Source organism: Monodon monoceros, unplaced genomic scaffold (genome assembly GCF_005190385.1).
Source record: "Monodon monoceros isolate NGI ecotype Baffin Bay Population unplaced genomic scaffold, NGI_Narwhal_1 Super_Scaffold_6, whole genome shotgun sequence".
NCBI lineage: Eukaryota > Metazoa > Chordata > Mammalia > Artiodactyla > Monodontidae > Monodon > Monodon monoceros.
In genome coordinates this window covers 49,308,601-49,330,895 of record NW_021703783.1, presented here as the reverse complement: position 1 = coordinate 49,330,895, position 22,295 = coordinate 49,308,601, and the positions used below count along the sequence as shown (strand labels likewise).

At 42.7% G+C, this 22,295-nt stretch overlaps 1 protein-coding gene across 2 annotated transcripts in view; it reads right to left on the bottom strand.

Moving 5' to 3' along the window:
* Positions 1-22,295, bottom strand: part of TBC1D30 (TBC1 domain family member 30) — a 79,716-nt gene that overhangs the window by 44,565 nt on the left and 12,856 nt on the right. The window lies entirely within an intron of this gene.

The window sequence follows — 22,295 nt, the reverse complement described above, 5'->3', positions numbered from 1 at the left end:
TTTACACATTTAATTATAGGCTCCAAGCTAAAAATATAACTGAACTCTAATTCCAAGTCATCTACAACTTTAAACTTCTTTGACTCAAATCCCAAATCTATGGAATAGAAGTAAATAAATAGGAGAATATATAAAGATTATACGCTATATTCATATTGGGCTTTTTTATTATTGAGGTGAAATTCCATGACAATTTTTTTAACATCTTTATTGGAGTATAATTGCTTTACAATGGTGTGTTAGTTTCTGCTTTATAACAAAGTGAATCAGCTATACATATACATATATCCTCATATCTCTTCCCTCTTGCGTCTCCCTCCCTCCCACCCTTCCTATCCCACCCCTCTAGGTGGTCACAAAGCACCGAGCTGATCTCCCTGTGCTATGTGGGTGTCTTTTAAAAAACATATATGGAGTCAAGAAGCTGAAAAGAGATGTGTCTGATTTGCCCAAGCCCGTGACAGTATGAAGATGTCCTTCTTGGAGTCCTAGAAGAATACTGTGTATACATGAGTTGGGTCCTAGATTTCTAAAGTCAAGCTGTGTGTGATAGAGAATCCCAGGCATCCAACCAATGCCCTGATCATTCTCTTCAGAGTTTCAGGGCCAAAACCATACTCTGCCTAGATAGATAAGATTTCCTTCTTCGAAGGTATATTAAGTACCCCGACGGATTCCCAATTCTCTGAGATGGTTTAAATTAAGTCCTGCCTCAGTGCAGCACAATGATACAAAGACCACAAGAGTGCCTCCAGCTGGCGCGCATGATTTAAGACACGATAAAACGGACCTCTTTGTGAGGTTGCTGTCCATACACAGGGTGCTGAATGGAGGAGCGTATAGTCATGGCGTTTGCTTTATTATAACAAAGACCAGGAAATTCGGTCCCACGCTCCTATTTCAACCGACCTAAAAGCCTCGGACTCCTTGCATGTATGACCGAATATGCTCCCTTGACTTTTTTCAGAAGCACCTGCTGGGCACGATGCCGATCGCCTTGCCGAGCTGAAACCCGGCTGGGGTTAGTCAAAATCACAACTATTTTCTCACTATCAAAAATGAGTCACAGGATTTAACTGGAATTGATCATTCGCTGCCTGCAGGCAAAAGCTGAAATCAGGTCATTTCCACCTCTTTTCTTCTAATTGAATAAGGGAGGGGAGAAGGTTTATGTTTCATCTGGTAATCACTGGCTGTTCCGGATTCAGAAATACAAAACATTTTTAACGTGGGAAGGAGGTTTCTTTTTTTAAGGCTAAAGGAAGACGGTGAATAACTACTACAGTCTCTGCAACTAGACACTTCCTTGGGGAGAAAAACAAAGAAACCACGAGGTTCGGAAAGGCAGCGACGTGTTCCACCCTTTGAGGTTCAGTGCCTCGACAGATTCTCCCCTGCAGCCTCAAGACAGCAGGTCCCCAAAGGCGCTGGGAGGCGGGATGGGGTGGGGTTGGGGGAAGACAAACCCACCTGGAAGCCAGCTGGTGCCACTCCAGGGACAAGTGTGCGCTACGCACGGGTGCGAGTACAGCCGGCTCCCTCTGCGGCTACCCCTAGCCAGAAAGCCTTATGTCCAGGGGCCCGCGCGCCAGGGCCGGCCTCATAAAACCCTGCGGAGGGATGCCGGGTGGTGGAGCAAGCGCGGAGTTATGCAGCCTGGAGAAGCAGGGATGTGTAAACACAGGCTGACAGCAGAAAGGGCCTAGCCTAGCACAGCCAGGAGAACTCTCAGTCTTTACCTATAGAAAGAATCTCTACTTTGCAGGAGTGTTTCCTGCCCGCTTTCCACCCGGACACACAAATTAGAGGGTCCACGTGAGACGATTCCGGCACTCACGAAGCAGGGACCCTCAAGAAAATGCACCCGATTTTTTCCTTCGCGGTCACTGCCTCCTCCTCTGACAACAAGCAACAGACCTGTGCCTTTCTCCTGCCTCACACACCTCTTTCAAGGTGTGGCTTCTTGTGGGTCCGACGCACAACTGGTTGCTCGGCCTCTGATAGCCCGGGTAGCCGCCAACACTTTCCCACCACTCGGAGAAAACCGAGCGCATCGCTCGCCAGCAGCTCCCGGCACAAGCAGGGCTGGACCGCACACAGGCGGTGGGATGGGGGCGCACGGGCAGCCGGTGGGAGCAGCCGGTCCTCCGCGCCGTGGGAGGCCGCTGCCCCCGCCCAGGCCTCGGTCCGCTCTCTTCCCTCCCAGGCCGACCCAGCCCCGCCTGCGCCCAGCCGCGGTACCCAGCACCGGGAGGCCGGCGGCTGTTCCCTGGCCTACGCGGAGTTCGGCTGAGGCAGAGGCACCAGCTCCGGGGGCGCCACGCTACTTTCCAGTGCCCCATCTGCCTCCCCGGGTCCTCACCCGGCTCCAGGGTGCAGAGCAGCCGGGGCGCGGTCCGGGAAATGCAGCTGCGTTTCTTGAGCACATTGCTCAGGATGGTGCCCACGCCGCCGCCGCCGCTGCCGCCGCCGCTGCCGCCGCCGCCGCCCTGCCGTTTCAGGCATCTCCCTCCGCGCCTAAGGGAGCCGGTCAGCTTGTCCTGCCGCATCCGAGAGCGCCCTGGGCTCCCGTGCAGCCGCCGTCCGCCTGGGTCCTCGCTGTCCCGCCGGCGCAGCGGCTTCGCACGCGTGGGGATCGGCAAGACCGGTTAGTCAAGGGTCTCTCGAAAGCAGCAAAAGTGCTCGGGGGTCAAGGGACCCTGCGGAGCACCGCGGGAGCCGCCAAGCGCGGGGCGGCCGGCAGGGATCTGCAGTGCGGAGCCTGCAAGGCTGAGGCAGGAGAGGACTTGGGGCGGGGAGGAGGGCGGGAGCGAGCGAGCGCGCGGAGACGGAGGCAACGCTCCCGCCCCCAATCCCGGCATCACCGTGCGCAGGCGGGGCTGCCTTAGCTCCCGAGCGCCCCGCCAGCTCGCGGCACCTGTGCTGGGCAGCCGCAGAGACCCGGAGCCCAGGAGCAGGAGGCTGGGCAACTGCGCCCGGGGACCAGAAGCAGTGACAGATTTCCGTGCCTCTCCCAAGATCTGGGAGGTGCAGGAGGGAGCACCCAAGGGAGCGAGTCTCAGGTGCAGAACGCCAGCGAGATGCAAGTGCCCACCTCAGCGGAGCAGTCTTGCAAGAGTCGGTCAACAGACCGCAGGAAGAATCTAGCAGCGCGGCGGGAACGCTGGTGGAAGGTGAAGCACCAGCTTCATCCCAAATTGTGTTAAACTCTTTTTCTTGGCATCTTAGAGAGGCATAGGAAGCACGTTAAAATTATTATATTACTATTAATATACACTTTGTACATTAATTAAATCTATAATATAATAGTTATTATAATAATGGTTGTTTCTTTTGGAAGAGTAGACTTCAAGATAAAAGTGTTCCATTAAAAGCAGGGTTGTTTTTTTTAAGTGCTTCCCCCGTCTCTCCAGCCAGAGACTTCAGTAGGCAGAATGGTTAGTGATAATTACTTTTTTTTAAAATCATTCTTAAACTACGACATTACGACATTCACCAGTGGATATTAATCATAAAGATGAATAAGTCATAAGAAAGGAAAGCATATGGAGGGAAATACAAAGATATTTGTATATGCTAATATTTAGAGAAGGCACACCAGATGGATTAAAAACAACTAAAAAGTATTTATGTGGAAGGGAACAATGTAGAAGAGAGAGGAATAGAAAACAGATTTCTCTAGATGTGCCTTATGTAGTTTTGACTCTGGAATAACATCTTATATTACTAATATTAATAAATCAAGCAAAAAGAAAACCCTAAAATTTGAAAATGAATGGAAACAAATGAGCCTAACTAGAAATCCTGTTGATGGCATATGAACACAGAAAAGATGAGTAAGTTGTTTTAGAGTGTAGTGTTATGCCTGTATATCAATGGTGGTATAGACTCCAAGGGCAAGAAGAGCTGCAAAGAAATCTTAAATGTCATTCAGTAGCATTACTGTTATTAATAATATTGGTGTTATTTCTTAATTCTTACGTACACTATAGGATAACCTAAATAAATAATTATGTTAACATCATAATCAGTCTGCTAATTTGGGGTGATTTTAAATGTTCCACTAAGTAATGTTGTGATGGATATCTTTGTTGACTAAGCTTTACTAGATTTTTGAACACCTAAAATGAATTTCCACAGTGGGGTTATTGGATCTAAAGGCATAATCATCTATATGACATATATTGCTAAATTAAATCTTAAAGGATTGTACCAGTTTAGTCTCTGATTGACACATTTTCATCCTCCATCTTCAACAGCTCTCAGTATTATCATTTAAACACTTGCTGCTTTGATAAAGAGAACTGTCATTTTGTTGTTTTTATTGGCATTTTTTATTAGTAGTGCAGTTGAACTTTTTTTGGTATGTTAACTAAGCAGTTATATGATATTTTCTGTGAATTTCTTACTCGAATATTAAAGTCTACATGTTTTCTTAATGAAAAAATAAATATGTTAAGGTCAAAAGAAACCAAGATGTTTTCAGTGTAACAGAAAATACAGGTGTGCAACCAAAGAAATTAAGTTTTTTTTAATCCTGCAAGAGTATATTTTAAATGGAAATAATAGTATGAACTCATCTTTTTTCTTTTCAAAAATACATATAAAGCCACTGAATAGGTTTAGAACTAAGGACAACCCAGCAGCAGTGAACACACCCAGCACTCAGGATGTGGTCTCTAAAAACCGTTCCCCACTAAAAGGAACCAGGGCTCCTTTGAGGTGCAACTGATTCCAGTTCTGGGCCAGAAAAAGTACAAGATGAGCCTGAAATATATTGATGAATTCAGGAAGGAAGGACATGCTCCAAGACTAATGGGGTCATGTCAAAAAGACATGAGAGGGGCTTCCCTGGTGGCTCAGTGGTTGAGAGTCCACCTGCCGATGCAGGGGACACGGGTTCGTGCCCCGGTCCGGGAAGATCCCACATGCCGTGGAGCAGCTGGGCCCGTGAGCCATGGCCGCTGAGCCTGCGCGTCCGGAGCCTGTGCTCCGCAACGGGAGAGGCCATAACAGTGAGAGGCCCGCGTACCAAAAAAAGAAAAGACATGAGAGCCACACAAATAGGATACTATTGGCCAAAGATGGAACACTTTGAGCATCAAAAACAATGACTGCTAATCGACAGATGAATGGATAAAGAAGATGTGACATATATACAATGGAATACTATTCATCCATAAAAAAGAATGAAATTTTTGCCATTTGCAGCAACATGGATGGACCTACAGACTATCATACTAAGTGAAATAAGTCAGAAAGACAAATATCACATGATACCATTCATATGTGGAATCTAAAACATGACACAAATGAACTTATGAACTTATTTATGAAACAGAAACAGACTCACAGACATAGAAAACAAACTTATGGTTACCAGAGGGAAAAGGAAGAAAACAAACTTATGGTTACCAAATGGAAAAGGAGGTGGGGGAGGGATAAATTAGGAGTTTGGGATTAGCAGATACAAACTATTATATATAAAACAGATAAACAATAAGGTCCTACTGTATAGCACAGGGAACTATAATCAATATCCTGTAATAAACCATAATAGAAAAGAATATGAAAAAGAATATTTTATATGTATGTATATATAACTGAATTACTTTGTTGTACACCAGAAACTAATGCAACATTGTAAATCAACTATACTTACATATAAATAAATAAATAAATTTTAAAAAAACAATGGCTGCTATTGATTGAAAGTATTAACTTTTTAAAAAATGCATTTCTTATGATATTCTGAAAGAACTAAAAAAGAAGTCCTTCACGTGACTCTGGCACACTTATTTTGTAATCAGCACATTCTGGACTTTGTGAATTGCCCTCAGAATTTGAGGACAATGTCAGAAATGATATAACACTAAGCATGAAATATACATTTCACATATAAAAATCTGTTAAAGTGACATTTGTCATCTGCAGAAGTAAAGCCAGCTGATAGGGATATAGAAGCTATTCAGTCATGCCCTGACTGAGATAAAGATGCCTTGAAACAGGCAGTAGTCTGCCTCATCACCTTAGAAGATAAAATCATTATTGAGCCTGGTTGTGATGAACTGTTTGGCTTAGATTTCCCAACATTTCACACCAATCTCAGATACAGAAATCTACACTTATTCAGCCCGATGCTTATAGTTTCAGTACATGTTTGTTCTCCTTCAGCTTTCTCTTAATTTTAATAAGATGTCCCTTGACTGCTCTGGCCTGAGAACGATAATTGAAAGATATCTGATGTTTGGCTTTGGACAGTTGTTTAGAGGGCAACACAGACCCCTGGGTGAAGATGGTGATGAACACCCATAGTTAAAGGAAGAAAACTGGAAGGAGAGGGAAAATCCAGACCAAGGTGGTAAGTGCATGCACAGTATCGTCTTCCAGAGCTCTCATCTTCTCAAACCATAGAGGGTTCATGTTCTCTTTTAACAAAAAAGGCTGTTCATGCTCAGTTTTAGCAGTGGGCCAGCAGGAAAGACAGCCTCGCCGGCCAAGAGGAGGAGCAATGGGCTCTGCTTTACAACACTGCCTCTGGGGTAGAAAGGAGGACGTACAGGCCTGGCTGACATCCACCACTCAGACCATCCTACCCCCTTTGGCTCGGACTCCCTGCTCACCAAGCAAACTTTTGATTGTCATTTGGCTTCCCATAGACACTGCCGCTGAGGAGAGGACACGCTGACCAGTTAACAGTGGTCAATATCCCTGAGTTTGCTCAACTCTCAGTGAGCTGAAGAAATCAAATTTCTGGGCTGCCAAAGCTGAAGCTAGACCCTAGATTGCCAACCCACCCAGATGTGTCATGGCTGACAAAAAGGCCTGTCTCTGAAATTCTTCAGTTACAGCATTTTTCTTACTATTAGTGACAGGGGCTTGTTTACTTTCAAGATAAAAATTCTCTTTCACTCAGATTTATTACAAGGAAAAACTGACTTAAAAAAAAAATGCTTTCTTGAAAACTTCCCATGCTAAACTACATAGAAGTTGAAACTCACACAAAAAAATTTAAGTTTCTACTATTAAAGCAATACATAATGAAGGAATTAAATAATATTATTTTGTTTACATTGGAGAGGAAAGCCAAGACTGCCAACTTTCGTAGCAAACAGATAATTTAGCACTAAAATACAATGCTCTAAAAACAGCCATGGCACAAGCCTAGCATTATATTTATTGTATGACTCATAGTTTCTTATTCGTGTCTGGACTATTGTTTTCCAAAAGCAAAAGAAGTCATCTGAAGTCAACCTGCAGAGGAAACAATGCCAGCATGAGCTCTGCTTGAGGATCTCAGCTGGTGAGATTTCCAGCCAAAGCCAACTTACCATCACTCTTCACTGAGTGATTTTTACTAATCAAATAATACCAATGAATTCACATTTGGGCAAATCGTACCTTGGCATGGTCCAGAGCAGTTATGATTTAAGCTGAGTCTGGGAAAAGGAAAACTTCACATCGGATGAGAATCTGTTACTGGCTTGCTAAAGAAAATGAGTGCTTTGAGGAAATACTCTGAATGTCTCAGAGAGTCCAATACCCATGGTACATCCCCAGAGATCTAAGCTCCCAGGCCAAAACAAGGAAGTAGGGGTCATTCAGCTACCCCTGCATCTTCAGGCTTATCTGCTGGCAGTGAGGCTTCCTTGAGACCAAACTACTCCTTTAATGGAGAAAGGGGACAAGCCAAAAGAAAAAGCAAGTCCAGCATAAATAAAAGCTATGTCCCACGGGGCTTCCAGAAAGGAATCAGGTCTGGGATTCCTATGGTTTCCCAATGATGTTACTTTCATTTAACAGTAAAATCGTTGGTTTTTTTTTTTTCTTTTTTTTTTGCGGTACACGGGCCTCTTACTGTTGTGGCCTCTCCCGTTGCGGAGCACAGGCTCCGGACGCGCAGGCTCAGCAGCCATGGCTCACTAGCCGCTCCACGGCATGTGAGATCTTCCCGGACCGGGGCACGAACCGGTGTCCCCTGCATCGGCAGGCGGACTCTCAACCACTGCGCCACCAGGGAAGCCCTAACAGTAAAATCTTAAAATACAAAGGGCCTATGTGTTTATCTTCAGGGACTGAACAGAGCCAATGGTGACAGTTACCGAGAGAAAAAGCTCCGGAAAAAGCTCTCTCTGCAGCAAAGAGAGAAAAAACACAGGGAGCTGGTCTGCTCTGAGGAGGTGAGCCTGGAACTCATCCTCACGGCTTCAGAGGCCCCTGGCAGCTGTTCTCCAACCCACAAGTCTCAAAGGATCAGAAGAGATTGTACCGAACATCAGGCCCAGCACTGTTTCCCATCGGGCAGGAGATGGTACGTCTTGGCACTTGTGCTAATGAAAAGGGTGGTGGTCTGGTGGCATAAAAGTCACTCTTCTCCTCTCTGCTCTCCCCACAATTTCTGAAGGTCTGTGAGCAACTCCTAAATAGGAAAAGTAATATCTCCTAAATGGATGGTAAACTGTGATCAGTCACATAAGAAGCTAACACTCTCCTCAGAACTACTTAAGAGTAGGGCCTTAATAAGCAGTTCCTTCAACTCATTATCCAGGACGGAGCCCACAAAACTATGAGCTCATGGAGACGAGCATCATAACCACTTTCCCTCATGAAAGAGACAGAAGCGGGACAGCAGGAAGAAACCAAGGGGAAAGGAAAAACCTTAAAATTATCTGACACATCACATGACGTACATGGGACATTTTGTTTTCTTTTTGTATGGTTTCCCTTCTTAGTCATAAAAACCTATTTCTCTACTTAAATACAGGCATCCTTGAAGACAATCAGGTGTAGCTTTTGTATTTTGCTTATCACAGAGAAAGGATGCTGTCCAGCGTGGAACAGAGAAGCTTTGACATTCCAACACCGAATCACACTCAGCACCGTCTTCTACCTCCTAATAGTCCCTGCTTATGCTTTCTCAGGACCATTCATTTTAATGAGATATTTTCAAAACCAAAACCACTCAAGCACACTCAAATATTTTGGACGAAGTATTTTAAGAATAACCGGTTTTATTTACAGGCCAGAAAGTTTCAAATTCAAAACTTACCTAATATAAAGATTTAACTCCTAGCTGGAGTGAAGTCCCATTTCACAGTACCATAGTGGAAATACACGTAAAACCCTGCATCCAGGTCCATGTAACTTCAGATGCATAGCTAACCCAAGATTTTCTATTTTCTAGGAAGTATTTTCTTGCTTCAGAATAACTGAAACTGATTCAGCACCACTTGAGGTAGGTTTATGTTGCCCATACAAGACATCTTCCTACTTCGTTTATTCATTCATTCATTAGTGAAATAAACATTTATTCCTCAACTGCTGTGGGAAAGGCATTGTGCTATGGCCTGTGGGGAATAAAATTATGAATTCAGTATGTTCTCTACCCTCAAGAAGCTTACAGTTTACTGAGGGACAGACAAAGTGTGTAGTGATAGGACAGTGTGAAAGGTTCATTTGAAATACTATGCAAAATCAAAACTACAATGCGACATCATCTCACACCAGTCAGAATGGCCATCAACAAAAAATGTACAAACAATAAATGCTGGAGAGGGTGTGGAGAAAAGGGAACCCTCTTACACTGTTGGTGGGAATGTAAATTGATACAGTCACTATGGAGAACAGTATGGAGGGTCCTTAAAAGACTAAAAATAGAACTACCATATGACACAGCAATCCCACTACTGGGCATATACCCTGAGAAAACCATAATTCAAAAAGAGTCATGGGGCTTCCCTGGTGGCGCAGTGGTTGAGAGTCTGCCTGCCAATGCAGGGGACACGGGTTCGTGCCCCGGTCCGGGAGGATCCCACATGACGCGGAGCGGCTGGGCCCATGAGCCATGGCCGCTGAGCCTGTGTGTCTGGAGCCCGTGCTCCGCAACAGGAGAGGCCACAACAGTGAGAGGCCCGCGTACCACACACACACAAAAAAATTTTTTTTAATTTAAAAAAAAAAAGTGTTTGAAAAACTCTTGCACAATATCACAGATAGCAGAAAAATCTCATTAACCACTCACTGATGTTAAAGATTTGATGCAGTGAGTCAACGCTTCAGATGCTTCCTTGCTGTATGTCCAACAGTTGCATTACAAAATCTGGTGTACAACTGGTCAGAATGGCTATCATCAAAAAGAACACAAATAACAAATGTTGGCAAAGATTTGGAGCAAAGGGAGCCCTCGTACACTGTTGGTGGTAATGTAAGCTGGTGCAGCCACTGTGGAGGATTCTCAAAAAACTAAAAATAGAACTACCACATTACTCAGCAATTCCACTCCTGAGTATATATCTGAATAAAACAGAAACACTAATTCGCAAAAAATACATTCACTCCAATGGGAGCAACCTAAGTGTCCAGGTTTAGAGTGAAAAGACAGTGCTTATATGTCAGTCCCAATCTCCCCAATTTATCCCTCCCCCCCTTATCCCCTGGTAACCATAAGTTCGTTTTTGACATCCATGACTCTACTTCTGTTTTGTAAACAAGTTCATTTGAACCCTTTTTTTAGATTCCATATATAAGCGATATCATATGATATTTGTCTTTCTGTGTCTGACTTACTTCACTCAGTATGACAATCTCTAGGTCCATCCACATTACTATATATAAAATAGATAACTAATAAGAACCTGCTATATAGCACAAGGAACTCTACTCAACACTGTGTAATGGCCCTTATGGGAAAAGAATCTAAAAAAGAGTGGCTATATGTATATGTATAACAAATTCACTTTGCTGTACACCTGAAACTAACACAACATTGCAAATCAACTATACTCCAACAAAAATTTAAAAAAAAACAAAAAGACAGTGCTGCAGGGACAGACAGCACGTGACAGGGGAGAAGTAGGATGGCCCCAGTCAGGACAGATGTGAAACTAGGCACTCTCCCACCCAATCTACTAACAAGGGCTGTTGGGAGTGGTGGCTATATTTTGCAATTGTCTTTAGTTCAAGAGGTCACTTTTCATTTCTCCAAGGCCTTGCAATCATGGGAAATGGGGGAAGGGGGAGCAGTAGGGGCCAAGGGTAAGGAAGGGGGGCTTCACACCGAACAGAGCATGGGAGGGCTGCTGCCAGTGGAGCCTCCCTTCTCCAATGGGAATAGGTGGCAAAGCGGAAGAGAAAAGCCTGGTGGGGTGGAGAAAGTAGAGGGGTAGGAGGAGGGGGAGACATTCTGTCAGGAGATCCCAAACTCCACGAGGTAGAGAAGCAAGTCTTCCGACTAGACCTGTAACATGACTGATCTGAAACCACAGACAAGGGGTTGTGTATGAACCCAGACAGAAACCACAGACGCAGTTCTAAGTGAAGAAAACAAGTCACAAGGTCAACGCTGGGGAGACTGGAAGAGGACAGAAAGCAGATGGATGGAGAAAAATGGTTCAGGATGGAGGATGTAAGAATTCAGGGTCTAAAAGGTGTGTTTTTTATGTGGTGCTGTATGGATGGCACAAAGACAGACCTGTCATGCTTAAGAAGTCAGAGCTACCCCATGTTCACAGCAGCATTATTCACAATAGCCAAGGGGTGGAAGCAACCCAAGGGTCCATCAATGGATGAATGCATAAATGTGGTACATACATATGGTGGCATATTATTCAGCCTTAAAAATGAAGGCAATTCTGACACATGCTACTACTACATAGATGAACCCTGAGGACATTATGCTGAATGAAATAAGCACGTCACAAAAGGACACATACCCAATGGTGGTTGCCAGGGACTGAGGAGAGAGAGGAATGGGGAGTCATTGTTTAAGGGGTGCAGAGTTACCGTTTTGCAAGATGAAGACTTCTGGAGATGGATGGTGGTGACGGTTGCACAGCAATATGACTCTACTTAATACCAATGAACTATGCTCTTAAACATGGTTAAGATGGCAAAGTTTATGTTGCATGTATTTTACCACAATGATTCAAAATGAACTTTAAAAAAAAGCCGGAGAGTTGCAGATCAGTGATTGGTGTTGGGCAGTTTTGAATACGTCTCTCTTACAGCAGTATCTTCCAAGACACAGTTCATCTTCCGGCAAAGGTTTCTGAGCCCCTACCCTGTGCAAGCGGTGTGCTAGACACTGGGAACATCGAGTAAGTAAGGCACAGTCCAGCGTGAGATGCAGACCGGGAAACAGAGCAGGACAATTCCACGTGGCCAGGACAAGCCTGACCAGAGGAAGCACCAGATTCAGACTCTGGGGTCAAAAGTACTTTCCAGAGGGAATGATGCCTCAGCTGAATCCTAAAAGTAGAGGTTACCATACAGCAGAGAAAAGAGTACCAAAGCAAAGAGCATGTGGCAAGAGAGAATGCGGTGAACTTTAAGTACCACCTGTAATGCATCCTGCCTGGAGCACAGAGTGGGAAGGTGTGATTTGAAGAGAGGAGGATGGAGAGTCGAACAGCATCCACACATCAACAGTGAAAATTATTTTTCTGGGCAGTGACAAACCGGTTGGGGGAAGGATGCTTTAGCGTCTGATGCATGATTAATTTTGTGGAAAGAATATCATTAATGGCATATTAGGACAAGCACAGAATAGTTGAGAGTAAATGAAACACCAACTGTCCATGTGGACATAAGCTCTTTTGGTGAGGGGCGGGGGGGGCGGGTGGTAAAATACACGTATCATAAAACTTACCATCTTAACCATTTTTAGCGTGTAGTCCAGTAGCGTTGAACTGTTGTGCAACCAATCTCCAGAACTCTTCATCTTCCCAAACTGAAACTCTGTAATCCATTAAACAATTCCCCATCCTCCCTCCTCCAAGCCCCTGGCAACCACCATTCTACTTTCTGTCTCTATGAATTTCACGATTCTAGGTGCCTCATATAAGGGGTACCTATCTGTCTTTTTGTGACTGGATTATTTCACTTAGCATACTGTCCTCAAGGTTCATCCATGTTGTAGCATGTCAGAATTTCCTTCCTTTTCAAGCAGGAATAAGATTCTACCCTATGTCAAGAATATACAATGGAGAAAAGACAGTCTCTTCAATAAGTGGTGTTGGGAAAACTGGATGGTTACATGTAACAGATTGAAATTAGAATACTCCTTAACACCACACACAAAAATAAACTCAAAATGGATTAAAGACCTAAATGTAAGGCCAGACAGTATAATACTCTTAGAGGAAAACATAGGCAGAACACCCTTTGACATAAATCGCAGCAAGATCTTTTTTTGACCCACCTCCTAGAGAAATGGAAATAAAAATAAACAAATAGGGCCTAATGAAACTTAAAAGCTTTTGCACAGCAAAGGAACCCATAAACAAGACGAAAAGACAACCCTGAGAATGGGAGAAAATATTTGCAAACGAAGCAACTGACAAGGGATTAATCTCCAAAATATACAAGCAGCTCATGCAGCTCAATATCAAAAGAACAAACAACCCAATCCAAAAATGGGCAGAAGACCTAAATAGACATTTCTCCAAAGAAGATATACAACTGCCAACAAACACATGAAAAAATGCTCAACATCACTAATTATTAGAGAAATGCAAATCCAAACTACAATGAGGCAACCATACTCTAATAAAAATTAATTTAAAAAAAACAAAACACTAGTCCTAAATGTTGAGAAATGGGTGAGGCCAAATACGATAAATGTGAACAATCAAAAAAAGAAAGCTACAGTGAGGTATCACCTCACACCAGTCAGAATGGCCATCATCAAAAAATCTACAAACAATAGATGCTGGAGAGGGTGTGGAGAAATGGGAACCCTCTTACACTATTGGTGGGAATGTAAATTGATACAGCCACTATGGAGAACAATATGAAGGTTCCTTAAAAATCTAAAACTAGAACTACCATATGACCCAGCAATCCCACTCCTGGGCATATACCCTGAGAAAACCATAATTCAAAAAGATACATGCGCACCAATGTTCACTGCAGCACTATTTACAATAGCCAGGACATGGAAGCAAACTAAATGTCCATCAACATGGAATGGAATGGATGAAGAAGACGTGGTACATATATACAAAGGAATATTTCTCAGCCATAAAAAGGAATGAAATTGTATCACCTGCAGAGACATAGATGGACCTAGAGACTGTCATACAGAGTGAAGTAAGTCAGAAAGAGAAAAAAAGTGCATTAACGCATATATGTGGAATCTAGAAAAATGGTATAGATGTACTTATTTGCAAAGCAGAAACAGAGACACAGACGTAGAGAACAAATGTATGGATACCACTCTCAAACGTATGGATGAATTGGGAGATTGGGATTGACATATATACACTACTATGTATAAAACAGATAACTAATGAGAACCTACCGTACAGCAGAGGGAACTCTACTCGGTGCTCTATGGTGACCTAAATGGGAAGGAAATCCAAAAAAGAGGGGATATATGTATACGTATGGCTGATTCACTTTGCTGTACAGGAGAAACTGACACAGCAGTGTAAAGCAACTATACTCCAGCCAAAAATAAATAAATTTTTTTAAAAAGATTCCACCATATGTATAAACCACATTTTGTTTATCCATTCATCCATCAATAGACACTTGGGGTGCTTCCACCTTTTCGCTATTGCGAATAATGTTGGTATAAACGTGGATGTACAGATACCTTTTCCAGACCCTATTTTCAATTCTTTGGGGTATACAGTTGACCCTTGAACAACATGGGTTTGAACTGTGCTGGTCCACTTATACACAGATTTTTTCAATGAATACTACAGTTCTACACGATCTGCAGTTGATTGATTCCACAGATGTGGAGCTGTAGATACAGAGCAACTTGAGCATCCGTGGATTTTGGTATCCACAGCTGGTCCTGGAACCACATGCTGCAGACACCTAGAGACGACTGTATACCCAGAAGAACGCTGGATCTCATGGTAATTCTATTTTTAATTTGGGGGGGAACAGTCATACCATTTTCCATAGCAGCAGCACCATTTTACTTTCCCTCCAAAAGTGTACACAGGTTTCAATTTTTCACACATTCTTGCCAACACTTATTTTCTGGGTTTGTTTTTTTTTTTTAATAGCAGCCATCCTAATGGATGTGAGGTAGTTACAACCATCTTATTAGCGCTTCTGAGCCTCCAATTTCCTCATCTGTAAAATGAGTGTGTTGGACTAGATGATCCCCAAGGAGCTCAAATTTCATGATTCTATGAATTGAGAGGAGAATTAGGTTGATTTACTGGGAAAACTCAGGTCATTTACTCATTCTAAGGCTCACATTCCCTAACTATAGTCACAGCACTGACACCCCTCTGCATATGGTTTCAAGTAAAACACAGACTGAAATTCAAGTGCAAAGAGCATTAACTTAATGGGAAAGTTTAAGAGAGCCTGGTCCCAGCCATCCGTGGCAAGGACATGGATACCACTGGATGCTGAAGGCGACGGGTCAACACAAGTGGAGCGAATTTCACATGCCACTGGTCTTCCCACAGGTGGGTTAATTATTAGCAACGACTATAATGAGGACGCCTTCTACTCATTGTTCAACTTTCACTTTCACTCATATAAAGGGATGAATTGATTGCAACTAAATTTTTTTTTAATGGTCAGGCTGGGAGGGCAGAGAGAGATGGTCATTTCCCTGGGAAATTTGTCATGTTTTTCTGATGTGGGGTGAATCCTCCCCACTCTCAAATACAACGGCTAAAACTTGAAAGAGAAAATGCATTTTCTTCAATGAGACACCCTGAAGAAAAGTCACCAGTAAGTCCCCAAGAAGAATACTGTTTTTACAAACTGGTGAACAAAGGCTAGCAAGATGATTTGCAGAAAATCCAGAAACATCAAAAACAGAATCCAGGACTCCTGAACTCACAGTCCAATACTGTTTGCAAATTTAGTTCCTCCTCTAAAAAGGAGAATTATTATTATCACATCTTTCCATGAATAACAACAAAAAATCTATTAATATGGATGTGTATAGACTTTAGCTCCATGTAAATCTGTGTCTTTTTGTAGGAACGCTGCAACATTGTGGACCCCGATGTGGGAATTAAACTTGAGAAGCCTCCTTAACGACCTATTAAGAATCCTCCTCCAGGGCTTCCCTGGTGGCGCAGTGGTTGAGCGTCCGCCTGCCGATACAGGGGACATGGGTTCGTGCTCCGGTCCGGGAAGATCCCACATGCCGCGGAGCGGCTGGGCCCGTGAGCCATGACCGCTGAGCCTGCGTGTCCGGAGTCTGTGCTCCACAACGGGAGAGGCCACAACAACATGAAGACCACAACCTCCTCACATTACAAGCGTTGAGGGTTGAGTCCCTTATACCTTCCGTGCATCATCCTGGGAGAATATGGGCAGAAAAAGCTCAGAGAGGGCCACCAACGTGGGCTAAAAGACATCTGCCCCAAAGAATCAAGATGTATGGAGAAAACAAGAATGACGTTTGTGTCCCTTTTCCACTAGTTTTTAATTATATTATAACTGATTCTAGAAACTGTGTGATCTGACAAATCAGAAAACTGCTGGATATCAGAGGCGACAGACTGGGCCGGAAGAAGGCAGTGCAGGTCCCAGATCAGGGAAAGGAGCAAGCCTGCCCTCTGCTGGCAATCCTGGGTAGTGGCAGTAAGATGTGAGGAGAAGATCTCCACCTTTAGCTGGAGGAACTAGACACACAAAAAAACCAAGACACCCAGCTACAGCAACTTTCATACACAGCAGAAACCTTATGGAAGAGATTGCAGGCCAAAGAGCAAACTTTGATGTTGCCTTAGTAACCACGTCCTGGAACATTCCTTTTTGCAAATGGTGTTGAGAAGGCAATACTGGATGAGACCGAAAAGGAGCTCCATCTAAAAGACTAGGCATGGGCAACGATGAGCATTCATTAGAAACAATTCTCTTCCAACATAAGATATTAAAATATATTTCTATACAGAGTCCATTATAAACATCTACTTGTTCATGCCCTCCCCAGAAAAAAAGATTACATTATTGTTCAATGACCTTGAAAGTAAAATCATGACAGAAATGCCAAGAAGCAGGTAGGAAAAAAAAGGTCCTGCAGTCTGGGGAGGGAGATAGGTCAGATCCATATTTAGAACTGAGTAGATAAAATTTTACAATGCTGTTAAGGACATATTCTATAAAGACAACACAGCTGAATTATCTGTCTTTGCTATTTTCCTGCTGCCTGGTATATACATTTTCAAACTTTCTTTCTAACGAGAGTGATATCATCTCATTTTCCCTACTCACTTCATCCTCACGTAGAGATAAGGCTGCACTCTCATTATTGGTTAGTATTATGTACTAAATGTTCACTTATCAAGTAGTTATTTTCAAATAGCCATATCCTCAAACAGCTTTCAATCTAGTTGAGAAGGCAGTTCACAGACACTAGTGTTCTATGTTCAAGAGGCAGTTACACCAGATGCATTCTGAGGTTCCCTCTAGCTCTAATTTTATATCCAGAAATACTAGATTACTAAAAGTATCCTAAGTACCAGATGTCCTCGCAGCCTCTGCGCCATTATCTCTGCCTGGAATATTTCCCCAGCCCACCTACCCTTAGCTACGTAGCACATTCCTGTCATTCTTCTTGTTCTAGTTCTTTTTTGAAGTGCTTCAAGGAGGATTTGGATGAGTCTCACCTTGGACCCTACTGTCCTTGTACACACAGGCAGTTGCCTACTTTCAGATATAATGTGTTTACTTATCATCTTTTCAACTGAATCACATAAAAGAGGAGCAATCTCCTTGCATGTTATTGGACAAGAGTAAGCCATCCTTTCCCAAAGAGCTAAAGAAGTCTAAAATCCCTAATTATGATCATCTAATATCTCCTCCTCAAACAATCCCATCCCATCAATTTTTTTAAATGTGAGGAACCCAAACTCCAACCTTCTCAACTGCCTTCAAAAGGCAAGTATCCAAATGCTGGTAGAAAGGGCAGCCTCTAAACCTCCCCGCAGTAGAAATAATGGCAATAATAGTAAGTAATATGGCCAGACACTGTTCTATAAGCATTTTATATAATTTCACTCAGTTCTCATAACCACCCTATGAAATGGGTATTATCATCATGTCCCTTTTTTTTTTTTTTTGCGGTACGCGGGCCTCTCACCGCTGTGGCCTCTCCTGTTGCGGAGCACAGGCTCCGGACGCACAGGCTCAGCGGCCAAGGCTCACGGGCCCAGCTGCTCCGCAGCATATGGGATCTTCCCGGACCAGGGCACGAACCCGTGTCCCCTGCATCAGCAGGCGGACTCTCAACCACTGCGCCACCAGGGAAGCCCCCATGTCCCTTTTTTAACTGATGAGAAAAATGAAGCACAGGGATGTCAAAGAACTTACATGAGACTGCACCTTGAGGAAGTGGCAGAACCAGGATTCAAGCTGTGACAATACAGAGAATGTAAATTTAACACAGTTCTTAGGAAAGCTTAAAAGAGAAAGAGAACTCCCCCTGCTGGCTGTATATACAGTTTTCTTTTGTCACAACTGATAGCAAGGGCACCACCAACCAGGGGAGCCCTGACTGTGTCACCAACCAGTAGAGTGAGTTCCCGCAATGTTTTGTTTTTAACTGAAGTATAGTTGATTTACAATACTGCATTAGATTTAGGTGTACATCATAGTGATTCGGTTTTTCGTTTTTTGTTTTTTGTTTTGCAGATTATATTCGGCAACACTCTTAACTCTTCCACCTCACTTTGCCCAGCCCTAAGGTTGGGAGTAAACAGAAATCAGATTTAAGTTCTCTTCTAGCTCGAAATTACTATGACTTTGAGATTCAGATGTTTTTCTCTAAAAACCAGTTCTCTCTGTAATGTGCACAAGAAACAGCTACTGTTTTTTTTCCAAAGCCACAAGAATCTCTCAGGGGCTTCCCTGGTGGTGCAGTGTTTAAGAATCCGCCTGCCAATGCAGGGGACACGGGTTCCAGCCCTGGTCCAGGAAGATCCCACATGCCGCGGAGCAACTAAGCCCCAAGTGCCACAACTACTGAGCCTGCGCTCTAGAGCCCGCAAGCCACAGCTACTGAGCCCACATGCCACAAGTACTAAAGCCTGTGCACCTAGAACCCATGCTCCGCAACAAGAGAAGCCACCACAATGAGAAGCCCACGCATTGCAACAAAAAGTAGCCCCACTCACCGCAACTAGAGAAAGCCGGTGAGCAGCAACGAAGACCCAACGCAGCCAAAAATAAATAAATAAATTTATTTAAAAAAAAAAAAAGAATCTCTCAGAAGTTAGAGGTTCAAAAGCTATACAGTACTTTCAAATATTTCACAAATTTGCAGTAAGGATAAGAATAAGTAAATTATGACAAAATAAAAAAAACAACTCAGCTGCAAGACACTAAGAGTTTAAAGGAAATGAGAGGAAACTGTTGCTAAAATATGTTGTAAGCAATAATAATCCAATTTCTTTCACCTAGTCAGAGTCTTACTTTAGGGCAGACAACACTGCTAATTATATATCAAAACAAACCTAAATTTGTTATCAATATTAACAAATTTAATTTATACCAAAAGTCACAACTCTGCAACCAAGTTCCAAAGTTAAGGCACGTCCACCTTAATCTAAATGCTGACTTGTTTATATGTCAATTATATCTCAATAAAGCTGAAAAAATACTAATTTCTTTCCATCCAGCAAAACAAATGAGCTTATGCAAAAGGAATACATACATCTGGGTTAAGAAGGAAGATTCAAAAATAATCCCATCTAATTTTGGTCCCCACCAAAATCACACTAAAAATACAGTTAAGAGATTTTTGTTTATCATAACCCACAAGGACCAAGAAGTAAAAAAAAAAAAAAAGCATCAGAGACAACAGCAATAGAATTTTGAAGATGAAAAAACATATGGACAAGTAGAAATTGACTTAGCAGGTCCTAGAAAGCCAAATCCCAAAATCACACGGGAAAGTGGAAATCCAACCTCTATTACACCACATATTCCACAAAAGACTCAGAGACAGGCAGCCAGGCTTCATAAGAAGAACTGGGAGAAAGCTGTTGAGAAGCAGTTGGATCCCTATATCCTCTCCTCTACTTCATGAGGCTGGACAATTACTCCTCTTCCATCCCTGCCAAAGACTGAAGGTTTCATTTCTGAAAAGGGGTAAAACAGAGAGTTGCTGGACAACCAGCTGTCCAGCAACCAGCTGTTTTAGGACAACCTAAAACAGAGGGAATCCAGTGACCATATGCACACTGAATACTGAATGCAGAGACCCAGCTCTTAGCTCCACAGACCTTCACCATCCGGGCAGGAAGTCAGAGGACTCTTCCCTGAGGACTCTGACCAGCTCCACAAGAAAAACCTGGAGACACTGACCTGGGGGCCCTATAAGAAAGAGCCCATCCAGATGACACTCCAGTAAAGCTCAAAGTCCACAAGCTCTACTGGGCGAGCTCAGAGTTCAACTCATTCTTTTAGATTCTCACACTTATGAGCAGACAGTCAAGGATCACCGGATATCCGGGGAAAGACTTGAATTATAACAGCATTTTGAACGTTTCTTTCCTCCCTGGATAATCTATTTCCTCTAAATTGTTATTTTCTGTTTGTCTGTTTTAGTCTCTATCATTAATATCCTTAGAGCAATAAGGAAATAGATTGCATCTATGAAATAAGAACAGAATACCATATATATGCATGAAATATTCAACTAACAACTTAAAAAAGAGGTCTCAGTAACAGGAGTGGGAAATAAAGTTGCGATAATCTCTGAGTAAGTAAAGCAAAAAAAAGAAAACAAACAGATATAGAAAATAAGACAAGAATATTACAGAACTAGTCCAGACGTTCTGACAGCCAAACAATAGAATTCCAGAAAGAGGAAAAAGGAAAAAATAAAAGGAGAGAGGAAAAGCATCAAAGAATTAATTCACATAAATTTTTCAGAACTGAAAGACATAGTTGTCTGATCAAAAGAGCCCGTCGAGACCCAGGCACAGTGGGTTAAAACAGACCCACACCAAGCAACATGATCGTGAATTCCAGAAGACCAAGAACAAAGAAAGATCCCACAAGCTTTCAAAGAGGAAAAACAAACAGTCCAGTACAAAGGATAAGGAATCAGAAAGACTCTAGACTTCTCTAGACCAACAATGAAAGCAATAAAACAATAAAGGCAATAAAACAGGTATAGAAATGCCAATTAAAGCAAGGATATAATAAAGATATTTTCATTCCTGCACAATTTCCAAAAAATTTACCTCACAGGCGTCCTTCCTCAAGGAGATACGGGCAATGATATTTAGAAAAAAAGAAAGAAAGAAGAAAACACAGGACACAGGAAGTAACAGATCCAACACAGGAGAAAGAGAGAGCCTCCAGGCTGAAAGTGAAGAGAGATCCCAAGATCATGGGTTTGCATCAGACAGGGCACAACCGGCAACAGTTGTGTTGACTGCAGTCAACACAAGATGCTTCCTGCTATTGGACTCTCTTTCTAACTCGAAGAGAGAATGCCCAGGTGAGCTGGTCCAGATTCTCATCTGTGCTTGTTTATCTCACAGTGTGCTGATAAAGTGCCTGTTCTCCACTCCCCTCCATGCCCACAAAAGTGTTCTGCTTGGACCTACTTCTGAGAGAAAGAGCAAGGTCATGTTGGCGAGCTTCAAATCAAAACTAAGCAGCAGTCCACTCCTCCAGCTTAGCTGATCATTCATCAACTGGTCCAAAACACAGCCCTGGCAGATGCCACAGGACCTGCCCTCTGACTCCCCCAGAAGGGGCTCCTGTGAATTCTCTGAGGAACCCAACATCAGACTGTGACCCAGAAACGGTTTGGTTTACCTTTTGAGAGCTTTTCTCTAACAGAGGCAGCAACATTACCCTTTCCCTACACAACTAGGCATGGGCTTGCTACTCAGCTTTTCAAAACTATATGTTGTTTAGGGATATGTACAAGAGGCAGAAAAACTATAAAGAGAAGCAAGGGAATAATTAACACAAACGCAGGGGAGAAAGGAGATTTCAGCCAGGGAGGAACACACAAGGGCTTCTAATGTGCCAGTAATATTTATTACTCAATCTTCATAGGTAGATATCATACGTAGATTTCACTTATTGTTTTAATATATATACATGTATTAGAATACTCTTCTTTATGGTGATGCATTCTATAATAGATATCTTAAATAGTAAGTGAATTTCTATTTAAATCAGTGATATTGTTTTAATATTGTGGAACACTAAAGGAACCAAAAAAATATTAAAATTTTTATGCCTATAAATGTGAAAATTTACGTGAAATGGGCAAATTGTATGTAATTTACCAAAGATGATATAAAAAGAAATAGAAAATACAAATAATCCTATAATTTTTT